At 35.7% G+C, this 15,122-nt stretch overlaps 1 pseudogene; it reads right to left on the bottom strand.

Annotated features, from left to right (window-relative positions):
- Nucleotides 1-1,577: 1,577 nt before the first annotated feature.
- Nucleotides 1,578-6,140, bottom strand: LOC133825001 (AP2-like ethylene-responsive transcription factor At1g16060; annotated as a pseudogene).
- Nucleotides 6,141-15,122: the final 8,982 nt, after the last annotated feature.

Genomic DNA, 15,122 nt, shown 5'->3' with positions numbered 1-15,122 from the left:
CCCTAGAATTGTTATGAATCTAACCTAGCTTGAATCCGAGCTCTAAAACTCGAGTTTCCTTCGAAAATGCTAACTAGTGGAAAAGGAGAGAACGAGAGAGTTGAACGTGTTTTCTGTTTATGGGAGGTTACTTAGAGCTCAAGTAACCTTAAGCAAATCCCAAGGCTCGGTGTACCAAAAACATCCCCGAGGGTAAAATGGTCAAAATCCCCAGAATTTGCTCTTGATCTCACTAACTCCAAACATATCCTTGAACATTCATTCACATTACCCAATATTTCGGTAATGTACTAAATACCCAAAATACCCCTTGACTCACCCCGAGTCAAATACTGGTCCCGTTGTGACTTTCCCACTAACTTGCTCCATAGGATCGCCTCGTGCCGAGTAACCCAAATATATCCACATAATAATATGGTCTCTAACATGCATCACACATATGCACATATACTCCAAATATACCTATAACAGGCAAAATTACAAAAATTGCCCTTCTGATGAAATAGGCCCACATGCGTATTTAATACACCTAAACATGCATATATTTTCCATAATTTTCCATCTTGGCCCCCTGATCAAGGCCGTAATCCTTATTAGGTAATTTGGGACGTTACAAGCTAATACTCCAATGGAACCAAATTTGAAACTTAGCAAGGATAAAGGTGAAATCCTTTTCAGATCCTACCACTTACTGAAGTATCATTGGAAAACTAATCTATCTTACAATAACAATACCTGATATTTCATTTGATGTCAATGGACTCAGCCAATATCTTCAATCTCCTCGACTACCACTTCTCCAAGCAGCAAAACGCATACTTAAAAGGTACCCATGGCAAGGATTATTTTTTCCCTCTAACTCTTCTCATTGATTGTTAGCTTATGCAAAAACAAGTCTTAAAAATGAGCAACAAGTTCAAATATTTGTTGATGGTGATTGGGGAAGTTGTAAAGATACAAGGCACTCTATTTCAGGTCATTGTCTATTCCTCGGCCACTCTCTCATCTAATGGAAGTCCAGAAAGCAACCTACAGTGTCAAGGTTTGTAGCTGAAGCAGAATATCGAGCCATGGCCAATGCAACTTGTGAAATTACTTAGCTCCATGCTCTTCTTGAAGACTTCTTTATAACGCACAAACAACCAGCTATACTTTACTATGATAATCAAGCTGCAATTCACTTCTCCGAAAACCCAACCTTTCATGAGAGAACAAAACCTGGCGACATTGACTATCATTTTGTTATAGAGAAGGTCACTTCTAGAACACTCAAGATGGTTCATGTTGCCTCAAAGAGTAACTTAGCCGATATATTCACCAAAGCATTGTTGCCTAATCCTTTCCTAGATATGGTCAGCAAGATGGGTGTGATTAACATCTACACTACATCTTGAAGGGGTGTATTAGGATAGTCTCAGTGGTTAGTTAGCATAAAACTAACTCAAATCAATCTATTATGTACATTAGTTACAGTAACTTAATTATGTTACTATAGTTACTCTTTGGACCTGATTGTAACCATCTATTTTAGGGCTTCATATATAAAAAGCACAGCCCCTTGTATTTGAGATACAATTTTACGAATCAGTAAAATACTCTTCATTTTTCCTCTGCTTCTCTCTGCATTTTCCCAGCTATTAAAAAGTGAAGAAAAATAAAAATAAAATTGAGTTGTTTGGTAAGAAGGAAAAATGGAAATAAGAGAAAAGTGAGAGTAAGGATATGGAATGGGGCCCACCAAATTTTTTCCATTCCAATTTGAAAAGAAAATTCTCCTACAAATAAATAAAAGTTAAAAGACTAAAATATTATTGTAAAAATAATTTATTTCCTTCCTACTTTCCAAACAACTAGGAAAGAAATATTCTTTCTTTATAATTTTCTATTCCTGCTATATTTTCCTTTTTTCTTATTTCCTTGGTACCAAACATAGATATACAGTCTCGATACCTCTAAGGATGAAATGTGTAGTTAACTATTAGTCTATTACTATTTGTCTTAGAAAAAATTTATCTTAGTTTCATTTACCCTCTAATTTATACTATCTTTCTCACTAGAAATTAAATTATTATATTTAATCTTCTTCCAATAATTTATAATCGCGTACTTTTCTTAAACCAACTATTAAATCAAAGTGATTTTCCTAATTTCAACTTTTTTTATACATGAATATAACCATATGCAAACCTCCTATTTAAGAAAGCAATGAGTAACATTATTAACAAAATGCACATTATTAATATATACTACAAATCTAGGACTACACATTTAAGCATCACTTGGTAAGAGAGAACTAGAGCTTACAGTTAAAATGTTAGTTGAAATGATGAGATGAGGACAAGTTTAAGGGAAAATTCCAAAAGGATTGTCCCCTTCCATTGCAAAACAACAATGTGCTCTCTCCATTCGACTCCAAACCAGGGCAATTCACATATCCGATACCATCAAAGGAAATCATATCAAAGTGATCATTCTTCTCTTGCCCCAGGTTCTGTTATACTTGGTTAAATATATGGTGAAATTGGTTAGGCACGAAGAGGTTCAAAAACCATAACGATTTCACAAAACTCAATATGTGAGAGTTGACTTTCGACATAGGCATTTATAAATCATTTTTTGGGTCCAAAGTGTTTCTTTGGAGTATATGAGAGTACCCAAAAAGTTTGGAAGCATTTTGGGATGTTTTGAGATATGTTTTGGAGCACAAAGTCAGTGGTATCGGTGTGGCCACGAAATAATAGACCAGGCAACGTGTCACCTGGTACTAGGCGACGCCTGGTGACAGGCGACGTGTCGCCTTGGCTATCCATACGAGTTCGTACAGTGACGTGTTTTTGGCTCCAAAATTCAAATTAAAATGATCTAATCTCATTGGTTGAGTCTAATGAGTTTCTTATGCTATTTCAAGGGTTCATTGGGGTTAATTGATGACTTGATCACTCACCTCTCTGTCTCAGTAAAAGAACACACACACTTTCTCTCTCTCTAGCTTTCAAGATTACTAGTTTTCTCCAAGATCTTCATCAGGAAAGCTTGACTTGTATGAAGGATCAAGGCTTGTGAATCTCATTCTTATTCCATTGTTTTAGCTTCAAACAATTCCAAGGAGAAGGCTAGGAATAGAGATTTTTGGATAACAAATCTTCATTTGTGTCAAGTCTTGTAACAATTTGTGGTTCACATAAAATCGTAGACTTGTGATTTTATGTTTGAAAGTTCTTCAAGAAAGGTCAACTCCTCACTTATTTATTTATGTTATGTACTTTGTGATTATCTTCCATTAGAGTTAGAATACTTGTGATTATTGCTTTGAGTTGTAATACAAAACAAATGTTATTAGCCTTATCGCCCAACATGTTCTTCTCATCATTCTCTTCTCTTTCTTTGTTCTCAGTGCATAAATTCTTCTCAACCAGATCCCTGAATACTGATGACTTGAAAAGGAGGCCAAGAGCTGTTGGGGAAGAAGATTTGTTGAAAGGACTTATGGGTGCTTGTCGTTTTGAGATTTTTATGTCATTTACTACAAAGGGGTTGGGATGCAAAAATGAATTCTCTGCTCTTTCATTGCTTGTAATGAGGTAAGGGGATGTTGTCAATGGTTGAGACTAAGAGTTTGTAGATGTAGTAGTTAGAGGATTTTGTTCTTGAGCTCCAACAGAATTCAAAATTGGTCTCAACCATCTTATGTAAGTTCTCAAGTCAATGTCTCTCGTTGCATTAATGCCTCTATATTCTGTTGTTGCAATATCATATGCATGAGCAGCCTCCTCTTGGGTGCCTGCAACAATTTTTTAACAAGGAAATTAATGATACATACTTTGACTTAAATGATACAACATATATTTATATACAGGTGTGTGTGAATCTTGGTTTGGTTGGTAACATATTTGCTTTGTTTGTTTTCAAAAGTTAAAAAAAATGATATTAGGAATCATTAAACTCACTGTAAGAGCTCGAATAAAGATATTTGTTTCCAAACAGTCTTCCTATCCTCGCTTCCCATCTTCCATTATGATGATGCCTGTAGTTCAGACAAGAATTCAACCTTAAACGAAATTGTAGTACTAACTAGTCAATAATAATTAACAACTTTGATGGTAATCATTAAACTAGGTAACATGTTAACTCGTTTAAATTTAAGTACTATGCAACTCCTCTGTATTTGGATACACCTCTTGAAAAGCCACTGCTTCTTCTATATACATGGAAGTACTATATTCAACTGATGAAAATGCCTTCTTAAAGAGGCCAAGTACTCTTCCTTTGTAACGTTTTGGATTATCTCTATCTCTTTCTCGTACTCTGATACCTGCAGAAACATTGATCAAAACATCGAGAAATCAATATAGATATTGCTGATTTTTTGTTTAAAAAATCTCCAAAAGCTCCCCCAATTTAAGTTTTGTGTCAATTTACCAGAAAGTTGGTAAAAGTCATTGGTCCCCAATAATTAAATGCTGCTAAATCAGAAGCTCTGGCAGCAGATTCTTCTTCATCATATGCTCATGATTAGTTCACCAGTCCCTTGAGTTGTTAGTCTCCCTCATAATGAATGATTAGTCTTTTGCATGTAAAAATGACCATGATAAACTATAAAGTACTCACCCCAAATAAACTGCTCCATTACAATCCCAGGCGTTCCAAGATCACAATAAAGAAAGATTGATAAGAAATCACTATGATGATTGAGAAATATGATTAAATGGATGACCAGAAATTAGAAATAGACAAGTTCTATTATACCTTGCTTTCCCTTCTTCCTTTGAGTTGGATCCCGGGACCCATTGTCCCACAAATGAGCCTCATACCTTCCTGTCCATCTATGCCTGCATTATAATGTTTCTTCAATTTAGTTACACATTTCAAACTAATTAAAAAGTTTTATATTTCCATACTACAAAAATGAATATGGAGCCATATCTGTGTGCCGAACCCATTGACTCTTGGGAAATTGTGGCTTTAAACTTTCTAGATCAACAATGAATAATGGGAATAATTCAATATTACAAACTCTAGATTCTAATCAAGGTTCTAATTCAAAGTATAAATAAAAATCTTGATAATCAAATAAACATACTCAATATATGAATGTAAATCTTGATATTTAAAGATTATAATATTAAATAATTGTAACACAAATCTATAATCCTTTAATCATTAAAACTAACAATAATAAACACAATTATAAAGTTAAGTGTTAGAGAGATACAATTTTGCTTTGAGCACTTGAATCTTCAAACATGGAGAACATCTAAGGCTTATACACGAATTAGCATCACTTTCCAAAATCTCTACTCCAAGCCTTCCCTTTGTTGCTTGAAGCTTCACCAAGAAAATATAAGATTTGGGATTGAACAAGTCTTTAAAACTCACCAATTCAAGCAATACTTGCTATTCTTGGGGAAAACTTATGATCTTTGAGAGCTAGAGAGAGAGAGTTAAAAGTTTGATCAAGGCTTTTCAACTCTAATAACCCTTATTTATAGTGTAGGCATTGTCATTAAGTCCAACCAACAGGATCAGAGCTTTGAAACACATCATTTGAAGGTAAGTCACGTAACTTTACAGTCCCGTATAGACCGCCCAGGCAATGTGTAGCCTGCTAGGTGGCGATGCATCACCTGCTGGGGGTTTTGCCGCCTAGGCACTTTTAGGTAATGTGACGCCTCCCACAGGCTATGCAACGTATATGCCTCTGTATTAACGCCCTGAGCATGACCCCAAAATGTCTCTAAATGCCTCCAAACTTTTTGGGAATGTTTAGATATCTCATTGTATCACTTTAGACCCACAAAAGTCAATTTTAGAGGCCTACTACACAATCTCATGTTTTCATTTCAACTTAAGTGAAAATCGTTGAGTGTTTTGCACCTCATTATGTAAACAACTTAACCATTATATCTAACCAATCTCAACACTGACCCCGTGAAATCTTGAGCTTCCGTAATGGTAGTTGTTGCTATTGTTGGTGTAGATTGATCAACTTGTTGATCTTTGCAGCTTAGTGAAACAGAAGGAAAATATCTTCTCCATCTCTTTACACGCTTAGTATCTCTAACATTATTATTATTATGGCCTTCAATCAAGCACATATGTCGTTTTCCAAGGCACAATTCAGGCTTCATTATCATTTCCATCTCTAATATTTAGTTTCCTTTGTTGCAAACAGGAAGAGACAAATGGTTTGTTGGTGGCTTAAGACTCATTTCAATTAGTGTTATATAAACAACCTCTGAGTTGTTTGCTTTTGCTATTACGATGGTCACAATACATTTTAGACAGAAGTTTTTTGTCGTTACCTTACTAGACGGCCAAGGAGAATCTCCACATATACTACAAGCCTCCAAGGTCTGTACTTGCTATAATCAGAATTGACATCAGCAGTTATACGGTAAAATCAACGGTTCTAAAATTTTGACAAAATTATTAGTATTAATCTTGCAGTTTTGAGCTATTGAATGGAAATTTTTGATGATTTTTTCCCTTTTGGCTACGGGAGTAAGCTCATATTTGGGTAGTAAAAACCATGTTGAGAAAAATCTCAAATAATTAAATTTATATAAGTACTTGGAAAGTAAAATTTGTTATGGTTTACACAATTTTGAGTCATTTTCTTTTGTTTTAATACCAATTTAGATCATCAATTTGAAATAATTACAAATAGGGCACTTTATTATGTAAATTGGTAAAAAAATTGTACTTTTAGCTCAATAGTTTGGACAATCCTTATTTTTCATTTTGAAATCTAAATTACTTAGAGTTTTATGTTGACCAAATTTGAGCTAAGGGTACTATATATAAATATATTATATATTTATCAATTTACAAAACATAAGGTACTTTTTATAATTATTAAAACTGAGGGTTGAAACTAGTACTTAAATAAAATAAAGGAAAAAAATTATTTTGGCCTATGTGTTTTTTCCGAATACGCGATCGGCCCCTGTGTTTTGTTAAGTGACAATTCGGACTATGTATTTTACAAAATTGATCAAAATAGTACATCTAGACCTGATTTTGGTAAAAATATTTTCAATTATAAGATTAATTCTTAAGTCGTTAGTGATGCGGTGGGTTCAGAGAAGCAGAGAAAGTAGTCGAGGAGCTACGAATGAAATATTATATTTGAATTCTTTTTACCAAAATTGGATATAAGCTACTATTTTGATCCATTTAGTAAGATATAGGATTTGAATTGTCATTTAACAAAACACAAGGGTCGATCGCATATTTAGAAAAAAGTATAGGGGCCAAACTGGTAATTTTCCTAAACTAAAAGGAACCACAATGGTATAAACTCAATTTTTAACGACAAATGTATTTAATGTTTTGATGTGGTAACCTAATATTATCTTATCAAATGGATTTTCTTGCATTACCGAGCATAAGCGATTTTATTGCAGAATTTATAGTATATTTATGAATACTTACTAGCCAAAACTTTCTTTTAATGACAAAAATATTCATTACTTTGGTTGAATGTGTCTAGATACATATGTGTCTATTAAAATTGGTTCAATAATTAAATTATATTTATTGTCTAAAATTTTAACTATAATTAAAATAATAAATCAAAATTTAATTAAATAAAAAAATTATAAAACCTGAAAAAACAAATATAAAGAATTAACCTAAAAAACTCTAAAATCTAATAACTAAATTAATTATAAACAAAAAATATAAAACTTAAAATAAGTTTTAAATTGGTACAAAACTCAAAACATAAATAAATCCTAGAATAATATCTACAAAATTTTAAATATGAAACCTAATCCACCACCACTTGTTAGTACACGTTGTGTGGACCTTGGGCTTGGTAACCCAGGATCCAAGGTTCACCTTTATACATGTGTATATAGTTATATATTATTATCTATATTGTCCCTATAATTATCATGTGTTGGTGCTCTTGTCTCCATGTTGGTGGTGGTATTATTGTGAAGAGGTTTGACACTCTTTTCTTCCAAGACAAGAAATCATTGATTTATAATTTGTACGTTATTGTTTAACCCAAATTTGGACAAGTTGACGTGGCATTTGAAGAGGACACGTGGCTGTAGACGACATCAAATTCTGACAGTTGGTTGAGATAACATAGCTGCTCAAGTAGACATCATTAGTGTGAAGAGTTGCAGTCTACTTTTTCCTAGGTTGGAAACTTATAGCCAGTAACATCACATGAAACTGCTTGAAGATGAAGCTGCTCGAAGATGGACCTGCTCAAAGGACAACTAATTTAAACCCGAAGATTTGGATTTCGAGAGATATTACAACATACCCCAAGATATTTATGTAACTGATATTTGAATGTATTTTTTGTTATGAATGGTTAAATACAAAAGATAAGAATTAAAATACAAGCAATGTATAAACACTTAGTGAATTTCATATAGTGAAGATGTAAAATTTGAGTTTCAATTGTAGGCACCTTAAAATTGTGATTTTGGGTCCAAAGTGAAGCATGGGGGTATCTAAGGGTCCCTAAAAAGTTTGGTAGCATTTTGAGCATTTTTAGGACCTTTGGAGGGATCCAAAAATAGAGAGGGTGGCGATCCGTCGCCACCAAAGTGGCGTAGCATCGCCTAATGCTTAGGGTTTCACAAACCCTAGCAGGAGATGCATCGCCTGTATGAAGGCGACGTATCTCCAGGCAATACATTGCCTGCATGCAGGCCACACATCGCCTACGGAGTCCGTACAACTTACGTAAATTAGTTCCAAATGACGTATTTTACAAATCTAATCCTATTGGTTAGACCTAATGACGGTGCCTACTCTATATAAGGGTCAAAATAGAGTTTTGGAAGACTTGATCACTCTCTCCAATCTCTCTCTAACCTCTCTCTCTCTCTCTTTCTCTCTAGATCCAAGAATCTCAAGTTTTCTCCAAGAACTCATCAAGAAAGTGCTTGACTTTGTGATTTTAAGGCTTGTTCAATCTCAATCTTCATTTCCTCCTAGAAAAATCCTCAAGCATCAATGGTGGCTAGGAAATAGAGTATTAGGAAAGCATTAAGAAAAATGTATAAGTCTTGGATTTGTTGTTTTTTCTTTGTTATATGTATTTTCTCAAAGTGGTGGTTCTACAAGGGTTTTTTGAAGGTTCATCAAAGTTGAAGAAGATCATTCACCAACTTGGGTTTGCATAATCTGTCTCGATCTTTATTTAGTCTCTGTCAATCTATTTTTTGTGCAGAATCTAAATTTTGAGGTGGTGTTTTCTCACTCTCCCCCAACATTTTTCTAGTATTATTTGAATATGTAATCAATTGTGACAATCCCACACTACACGTGCAGGACCTAGATTATTTTGTAGGGCCTATAGCCCATTAAGAGACCTTATAAATAGAGATCTATCACAGACATTATAGGAGGATGCACACTTTACATACAAAATCCCTATGGAATTGTATTCTCTCTCAGGCTTGGAAAACTCAGTTGAAATGTGTTCTTCTTGATCTTGAGTCTGAGACCTTCTTAATTAATATAAGTGCAAGTGGATGTAGGTCATCACCAACTTTTGGGCCAAATTCCTTGTGTCTTTTTACGTGATTTTAGCTCATTAAATTATTTTTTGTCGTTCATTTTGACTTAGTGTCATTGACCAAAACGTTGGTCAACATTTTGGTGCTTTCATTGAAAGCTAAAATCCAAAATCATCCTCTATCAGATCCATCTAAATTAATGGCTATCACTACTAAAAGCCAAAGCCAAGAACCACAAGGGGGAACCCTAACACTGGACACTATTACTGCCCTTCTAGCAGTCAGATTCCCCCCTACACCTTAGTTAGCAGGTTCCTCCACCCGGAGACCTACCTCCACGAGCAACATACGAGTGTGATGAACCCCACGCGGACTTAGGGGAAGACATTAAACTAGATATTGAATAACTAAAGGAAATTATGGGACAAATGCAGGAGCAGAATGTCGCCATGCATGAAAATCAAGCAACAGCTCAAGAAGTTGTAGTTGAAGCCCTTAATAAGCAAAGACAAGACTTTCATTCTTTGATGTATCAACGGTAGTGAGCCCTTGAAGCTCGTCAAGAAGAACTTGACTATTGTAATGTTGAAGCATTGAGGCTCCTAGAAACTATCTTGCTACAGACTCAAGTTGCAAGACCTCGACCAGTGAATCCTCAGCATGAGAATACTGGCCAAGCAAATACAGAAGTTCAAAGCCTATTTGGTCGAGCCCCAGGTCCTACTCAACCATCAAGGCCCCGAGAACAAGTGGTTCCCTCTGGGCAAACTCGAAGTCATTACTCAAACCGGGGAGGCTCAACCAGGAGTACAGCGTCAACTCCATCAAGATGAACAGGTGCTACCTAATCGTGACCAAGGTCAAGGATGTGGTAAGAAAGTGTTTGGAGAAGCAAGGCTTGCTGATGGGTCTCCAAGGCATGTAATCTCAAGGGTATGACAACCTCCTAATCAACAAAATCCAGGACCTGGTTAGCAGTTTCGACAACCAAGGAGTGAACGACCAGCTAGTCAAAATCGATGCCAGCAGCCTCAACGTTATCATTCCGCTCGGTTCAATCATGGTCATCATCTAAGAATTACTAGACAAAGGAATGACCAAGAAGCCAGCAGTAGCTATCAAACATCCTACCAGTATGGCTGTGATGAAGATAAAGGGGATAGTCGATACTACCAACCCCAAGACAATCAATATTATGACCATCGTCACAATGATGGGCATCCAAGAGGACAATTTGTTCCGCCAAGTCCGCCTGGATCTCAAAACGTTCCAGCTAGGGGAAATGTGCAGAGGTAGCAAGAGCCAGCAAATTGTCCAGCAACACCACCTCTTGTTGCTCCTCGAGGAGGCATTGTCTTTAATATACTTGGGAGTAGAGGACACAACTTGCGAGAAATCCTTGGCCAGCTTTGGGAAGGCAATGGGTCTAATGTTGTGGGACCCATTGCACCAGTAATCCCACCAACATCACAAGGAAAAGCTGCACTCCCTAACGCTGCCCCAGCAGTTGTGCCATTAGTCAGTCCAGCTATTCAAGCACAACTTGATGCCCTGACACAAATGGTTCGAGTGTTGACAACCCCAAAATTAATAGATATCGACTTATAGAGAAGGAAAGGCTCTCCTTTCTCTGACCGAATCGATGCACTTACCATCCCTCCCAAGTTCAAAATGCCAACTTGGAAGATGTACACTAAAAAAGAAGATCCCATGTCACACGTGAATAACTTCGAAATACAAACGGATCTTGAATGAGTGAGAGATAATGTCTGTTGCAGGATTTTTCCTGCTACCCTAGCTGACTTTGCTCAACAATGGTTCTTTAAGCCATAATCTAGAACCATCACTTCCTGGGATACATTTGTAAGACTCTTCTACTCGCAATTATTTGCTGCTATTATCCTACTAGTCGAGCTCAACGACCTAGTTGACATTAAGCAAGGACCTAATGAGCCCCTCAAGGATTATGTGCAGCGCTTCATGCTAGAAGTTGCTAGGTCCAAAATAGTTAGCGATGACAGAAATTTGATTAAGCCAACTAAAATAGAACCAATACTTCACCAGCCAAAAATGTTGTTGCAACTAACTAGAACCAGACAACCAGTGTTAATGGGGACAAGAAAAACCAGAACGGTGGCAAACGAAATAATAATTCTAGTAGTGGTAATAATAATGACAATAAACGGGCGAAGACCAATGAAAATCCATGGGAATACATACCTCATTTTACCACCTACTCTACACTATCGAGATCACGGGCAGAGGTCTTTCAAGCTACACAAGCTAAAATGCCCTATAGGAAACCAAATCCTATCAAGAAGGATAAACGAAAGAGAGACACCAACAAGTTATATCGCTTCCATAATGATTATGGACATGACAGTAATGAGTGTAACTAACTTAAAAATGAAATCGAGTTTCTCATCTGTCAAAATCATTAGGTCATGAGTAGACACGTTCGATGACCTGCCGAGCAAAATCCAACTTCTACAAAAAATCCTGATGCACTAGCCTAATCAAAGTCGGTCAGATATACATAAACAACACAAGTGTCGAATTGCACCATTATTTCAAGTTAATGTAAGGTTGGTCGTAAGGCATAATTTTCGCTTTTTTATGATCAGCTATTCTTACTATATTTACTAGTCGTAAGTTATGAATTGCCCACTTTGTAAACGACCAGTAATTTATCAACTTTATGAATGTTTTGGTTGCAAGGCACGTTTTGCCCATTGAGTAACCACTGATCATTTTTATTTTCATAAATGTATTGGTCGCAAGGCAAGATTTTTCCCATCTTCACCCAACCAGCTACTTTTTTGTTGTCTGTGTTTACTGATTGTAAGGCACGATTTGTCCATTCTTAAACAAGCAGTTACTTTTTCTATGATTTAGACTTTGTAAAGTTGGTTTTCAAGCACGCTTGCCCAATTATTTATTTTTATTTTATAATACTAAGATTACTAATCATCAGGGACGTTTTTCCCACTTGGTAAACAATTAATTATCTATATTTCTTTTAACTTGTGTTTTCTAGCCGTAAGGAATGATTTTGCCCACATCAGAACAACCAGATATTTATCATATTTACTAAACTGGTCGAAAGACACGATTGTCCATTTTATATCGACTAGTAATTTTTATGATTGTTAACTGATCAAAAGGCACAATTTTCACATTTTTAAATGATCAGTTATTTATAAAGCCAAAACCAATTATTGGTTGCTCGTGCAGACATGATTTTGTCCAAATTATTACAAGTTATCTACAAGGGAATGTGCTAGCACATTCAATTTTCCAACTATTGTGATTATCACAAGTATTGCTTAACACATACGGTTCCACTGTCTCTATATATTTTCTTTGTGATATGTTCTGAATAGCTGGGTTAAGTTCGAACATGCTTTGGTTGTTTGGCAAGTGACCAAGGTTAACCTCCTCGATCACTCGGGGGGCACACAGGGTATACACCACCATAACGTAAGTAAAAGATTAAAAATAACAACTGAGTAGTACTTAGAATTTTTTTTCAAAATTTATAAAGTGTTGCTGCTTCGTTTGTTTGTTCAAACACTAAAGCGGAAAAAATGACAAGTATGACATGAAAATGTTGTACTTAGGAAAACATATATAGCAATTAATTGTTGTATCTAGTCAATTTAATGAGCAGCATATTGTATGTAATGCAAGAAAAATATTACAATAACACTCGAGATTAAATGCTACTCGATCAACTATTATCTTTGCACCACCGACCTTATGGCTCAGGTGTCTAGAATATACAAAAGTAGTAAAGGAACTCTCACTGGTTGACCGCAACATCCTCGAACTTCTCCTGACCCTGGTCGCTGATATCGCCCAATAATTCACCTTGCGATCGCAGTAGTAAACAGGCTATGTCATATCCAAAGAAAGGCAAAACACAACTAAAGATTATATTAGTAAAGTTAAAGATAAAGATGAAAATATAAAAGATATAATTGAACAAATGAATTTTTGAAATTAAATTTATAGGTTGGAGAAATTGATTAGATAAAGAGCATGGCAAGGTAGAGATGCAGTACTGTAAATCCTATTCTAACATTGATATTAATTCAAAACACATATGAAATTCTATACCATTAATTGCAACAAGAAGATGTATATGTTAAAAGTACAAATTAATTGATATAACTTCTAATTTCATAGCATATCGTATTATATATCAAAGAGTGAAAAAATACCTACAGTGGGAGAATGCAATAAAAGGCATAAAATAAAATAAATATACTAAAATAAATTAATATCTTAATAGTGTATTTCTAGTATGAGTTATGAGGAGAGAATTATTGGATTTGGAATTATTGCTATTTGTGCACACAATGCTCTGTTTATGTGAAAATCATATCACATCAAACTAAGGGTTAATTGAAATAGTTCAAAAGAAGCTCTGAGTCTCCTCTTTTGAGTACCTGATTTATGGGTTTCCCTATTATTGGGATTTTGGTTGTTGGTTTAAGGTGTTGCTTTAAGTTGGAACTACTTCATGGATCCTCCTGGAGAAGAAGTTCAAACTTTTGATCAGTCTTTCTGTCTAGATTTGGTTAAGGATTATGATGTGAATTTCACTATCAAAAACAAAGCTTGTTTGGGCAGACTTATGGGCTCTAAGTGTTTATCGAAAAGTCCCCTTAGAAGTATTCTTGTTGAGGTTTCAAGAACTGAGGAGCCTTGGTGGTTTAAAGATTTTGGGGATGCACTTCTTGCTTTCTACTTTGCTTCAGAGAAGTACAGGGATAAGGTTCTTCTTTGCCGACCTTGGATCATTAATGGAGATTTTCTCAACCTTAGAGAATGGCCGACTAATGGTCATTGGCAGCAAGAAATGTTCATGTTTGCCATTTTCTGGGTGCAAGCTCATGGGCTACCTCCATCGTACCTCAATCCGAGCAACATCCCTCTGTTGGTGACCAAAGTTGGGTTATGGAAGGAGGGTGAACAAGATAGTAAGGAAGTCATGCTGAGAAAAGGGTTTCTGCGTTTCCCAGTGCACATTTTTGTGGAAAATCCATTGATCTCTGGCTTCTTTTTGAATTAAAAAGAGAAGAAACAAACTTGGGTTCATTTCAAGTATGAGAAATTGCCTCTTTTGTGTTTCAATTGTGGTAAGTTATGGCATGTTTCAGGAAGGTGCATATCCCACACGGTGATGGTCTATCCTCTACTTGGCAAGGCAGTGAAAGCTTATGGTCCATGGATGTGTGCTGATAGAAAATGTTTGAATTGTTTCTCTTCTTCTCAAGACAAAGTGAAGGAAGTATTAGAAGATAACATTATTTGATTTAAGTCTATGAGATTGTCTCACTAGAACAATGGTAAAAGAAGGGTTTCTAAAATTGCTAAAGCCCCTCTCATGGAAAGTTGCATGCAAGGAAACCTTACACAATCTTAGAGCAGCGGTGAAGAGCAAGGGGACAGTAGTTCGATTGCTCCGATGAACCAGGTTGACGGCTGTAATGCCCTACTACCTTAGAGTCGTTACTAAGTGAGTTTAAAATATGCATTTAACTTGCTAATCAAGCATTTAGCTCAAAAGTGTAACTAAACTGTATTAAAATCACGTAATTTGAAAATGTAATCACTCCTTGAAAATTA

This window comes from Humulus lupulus, chromosome 3, assembly GCF_963169125.1.
Source record: "Humulus lupulus chromosome 3, drHumLupu1.1, whole genome shotgun sequence".
NCBI lineage: Eukaryota > Viridiplantae > Streptophyta > Magnoliopsida > Rosales > Cannabaceae > Humulus > Humulus lupulus.
This window is presented reverse-complemented; position numbering and strand designations above follow the sequence as displayed.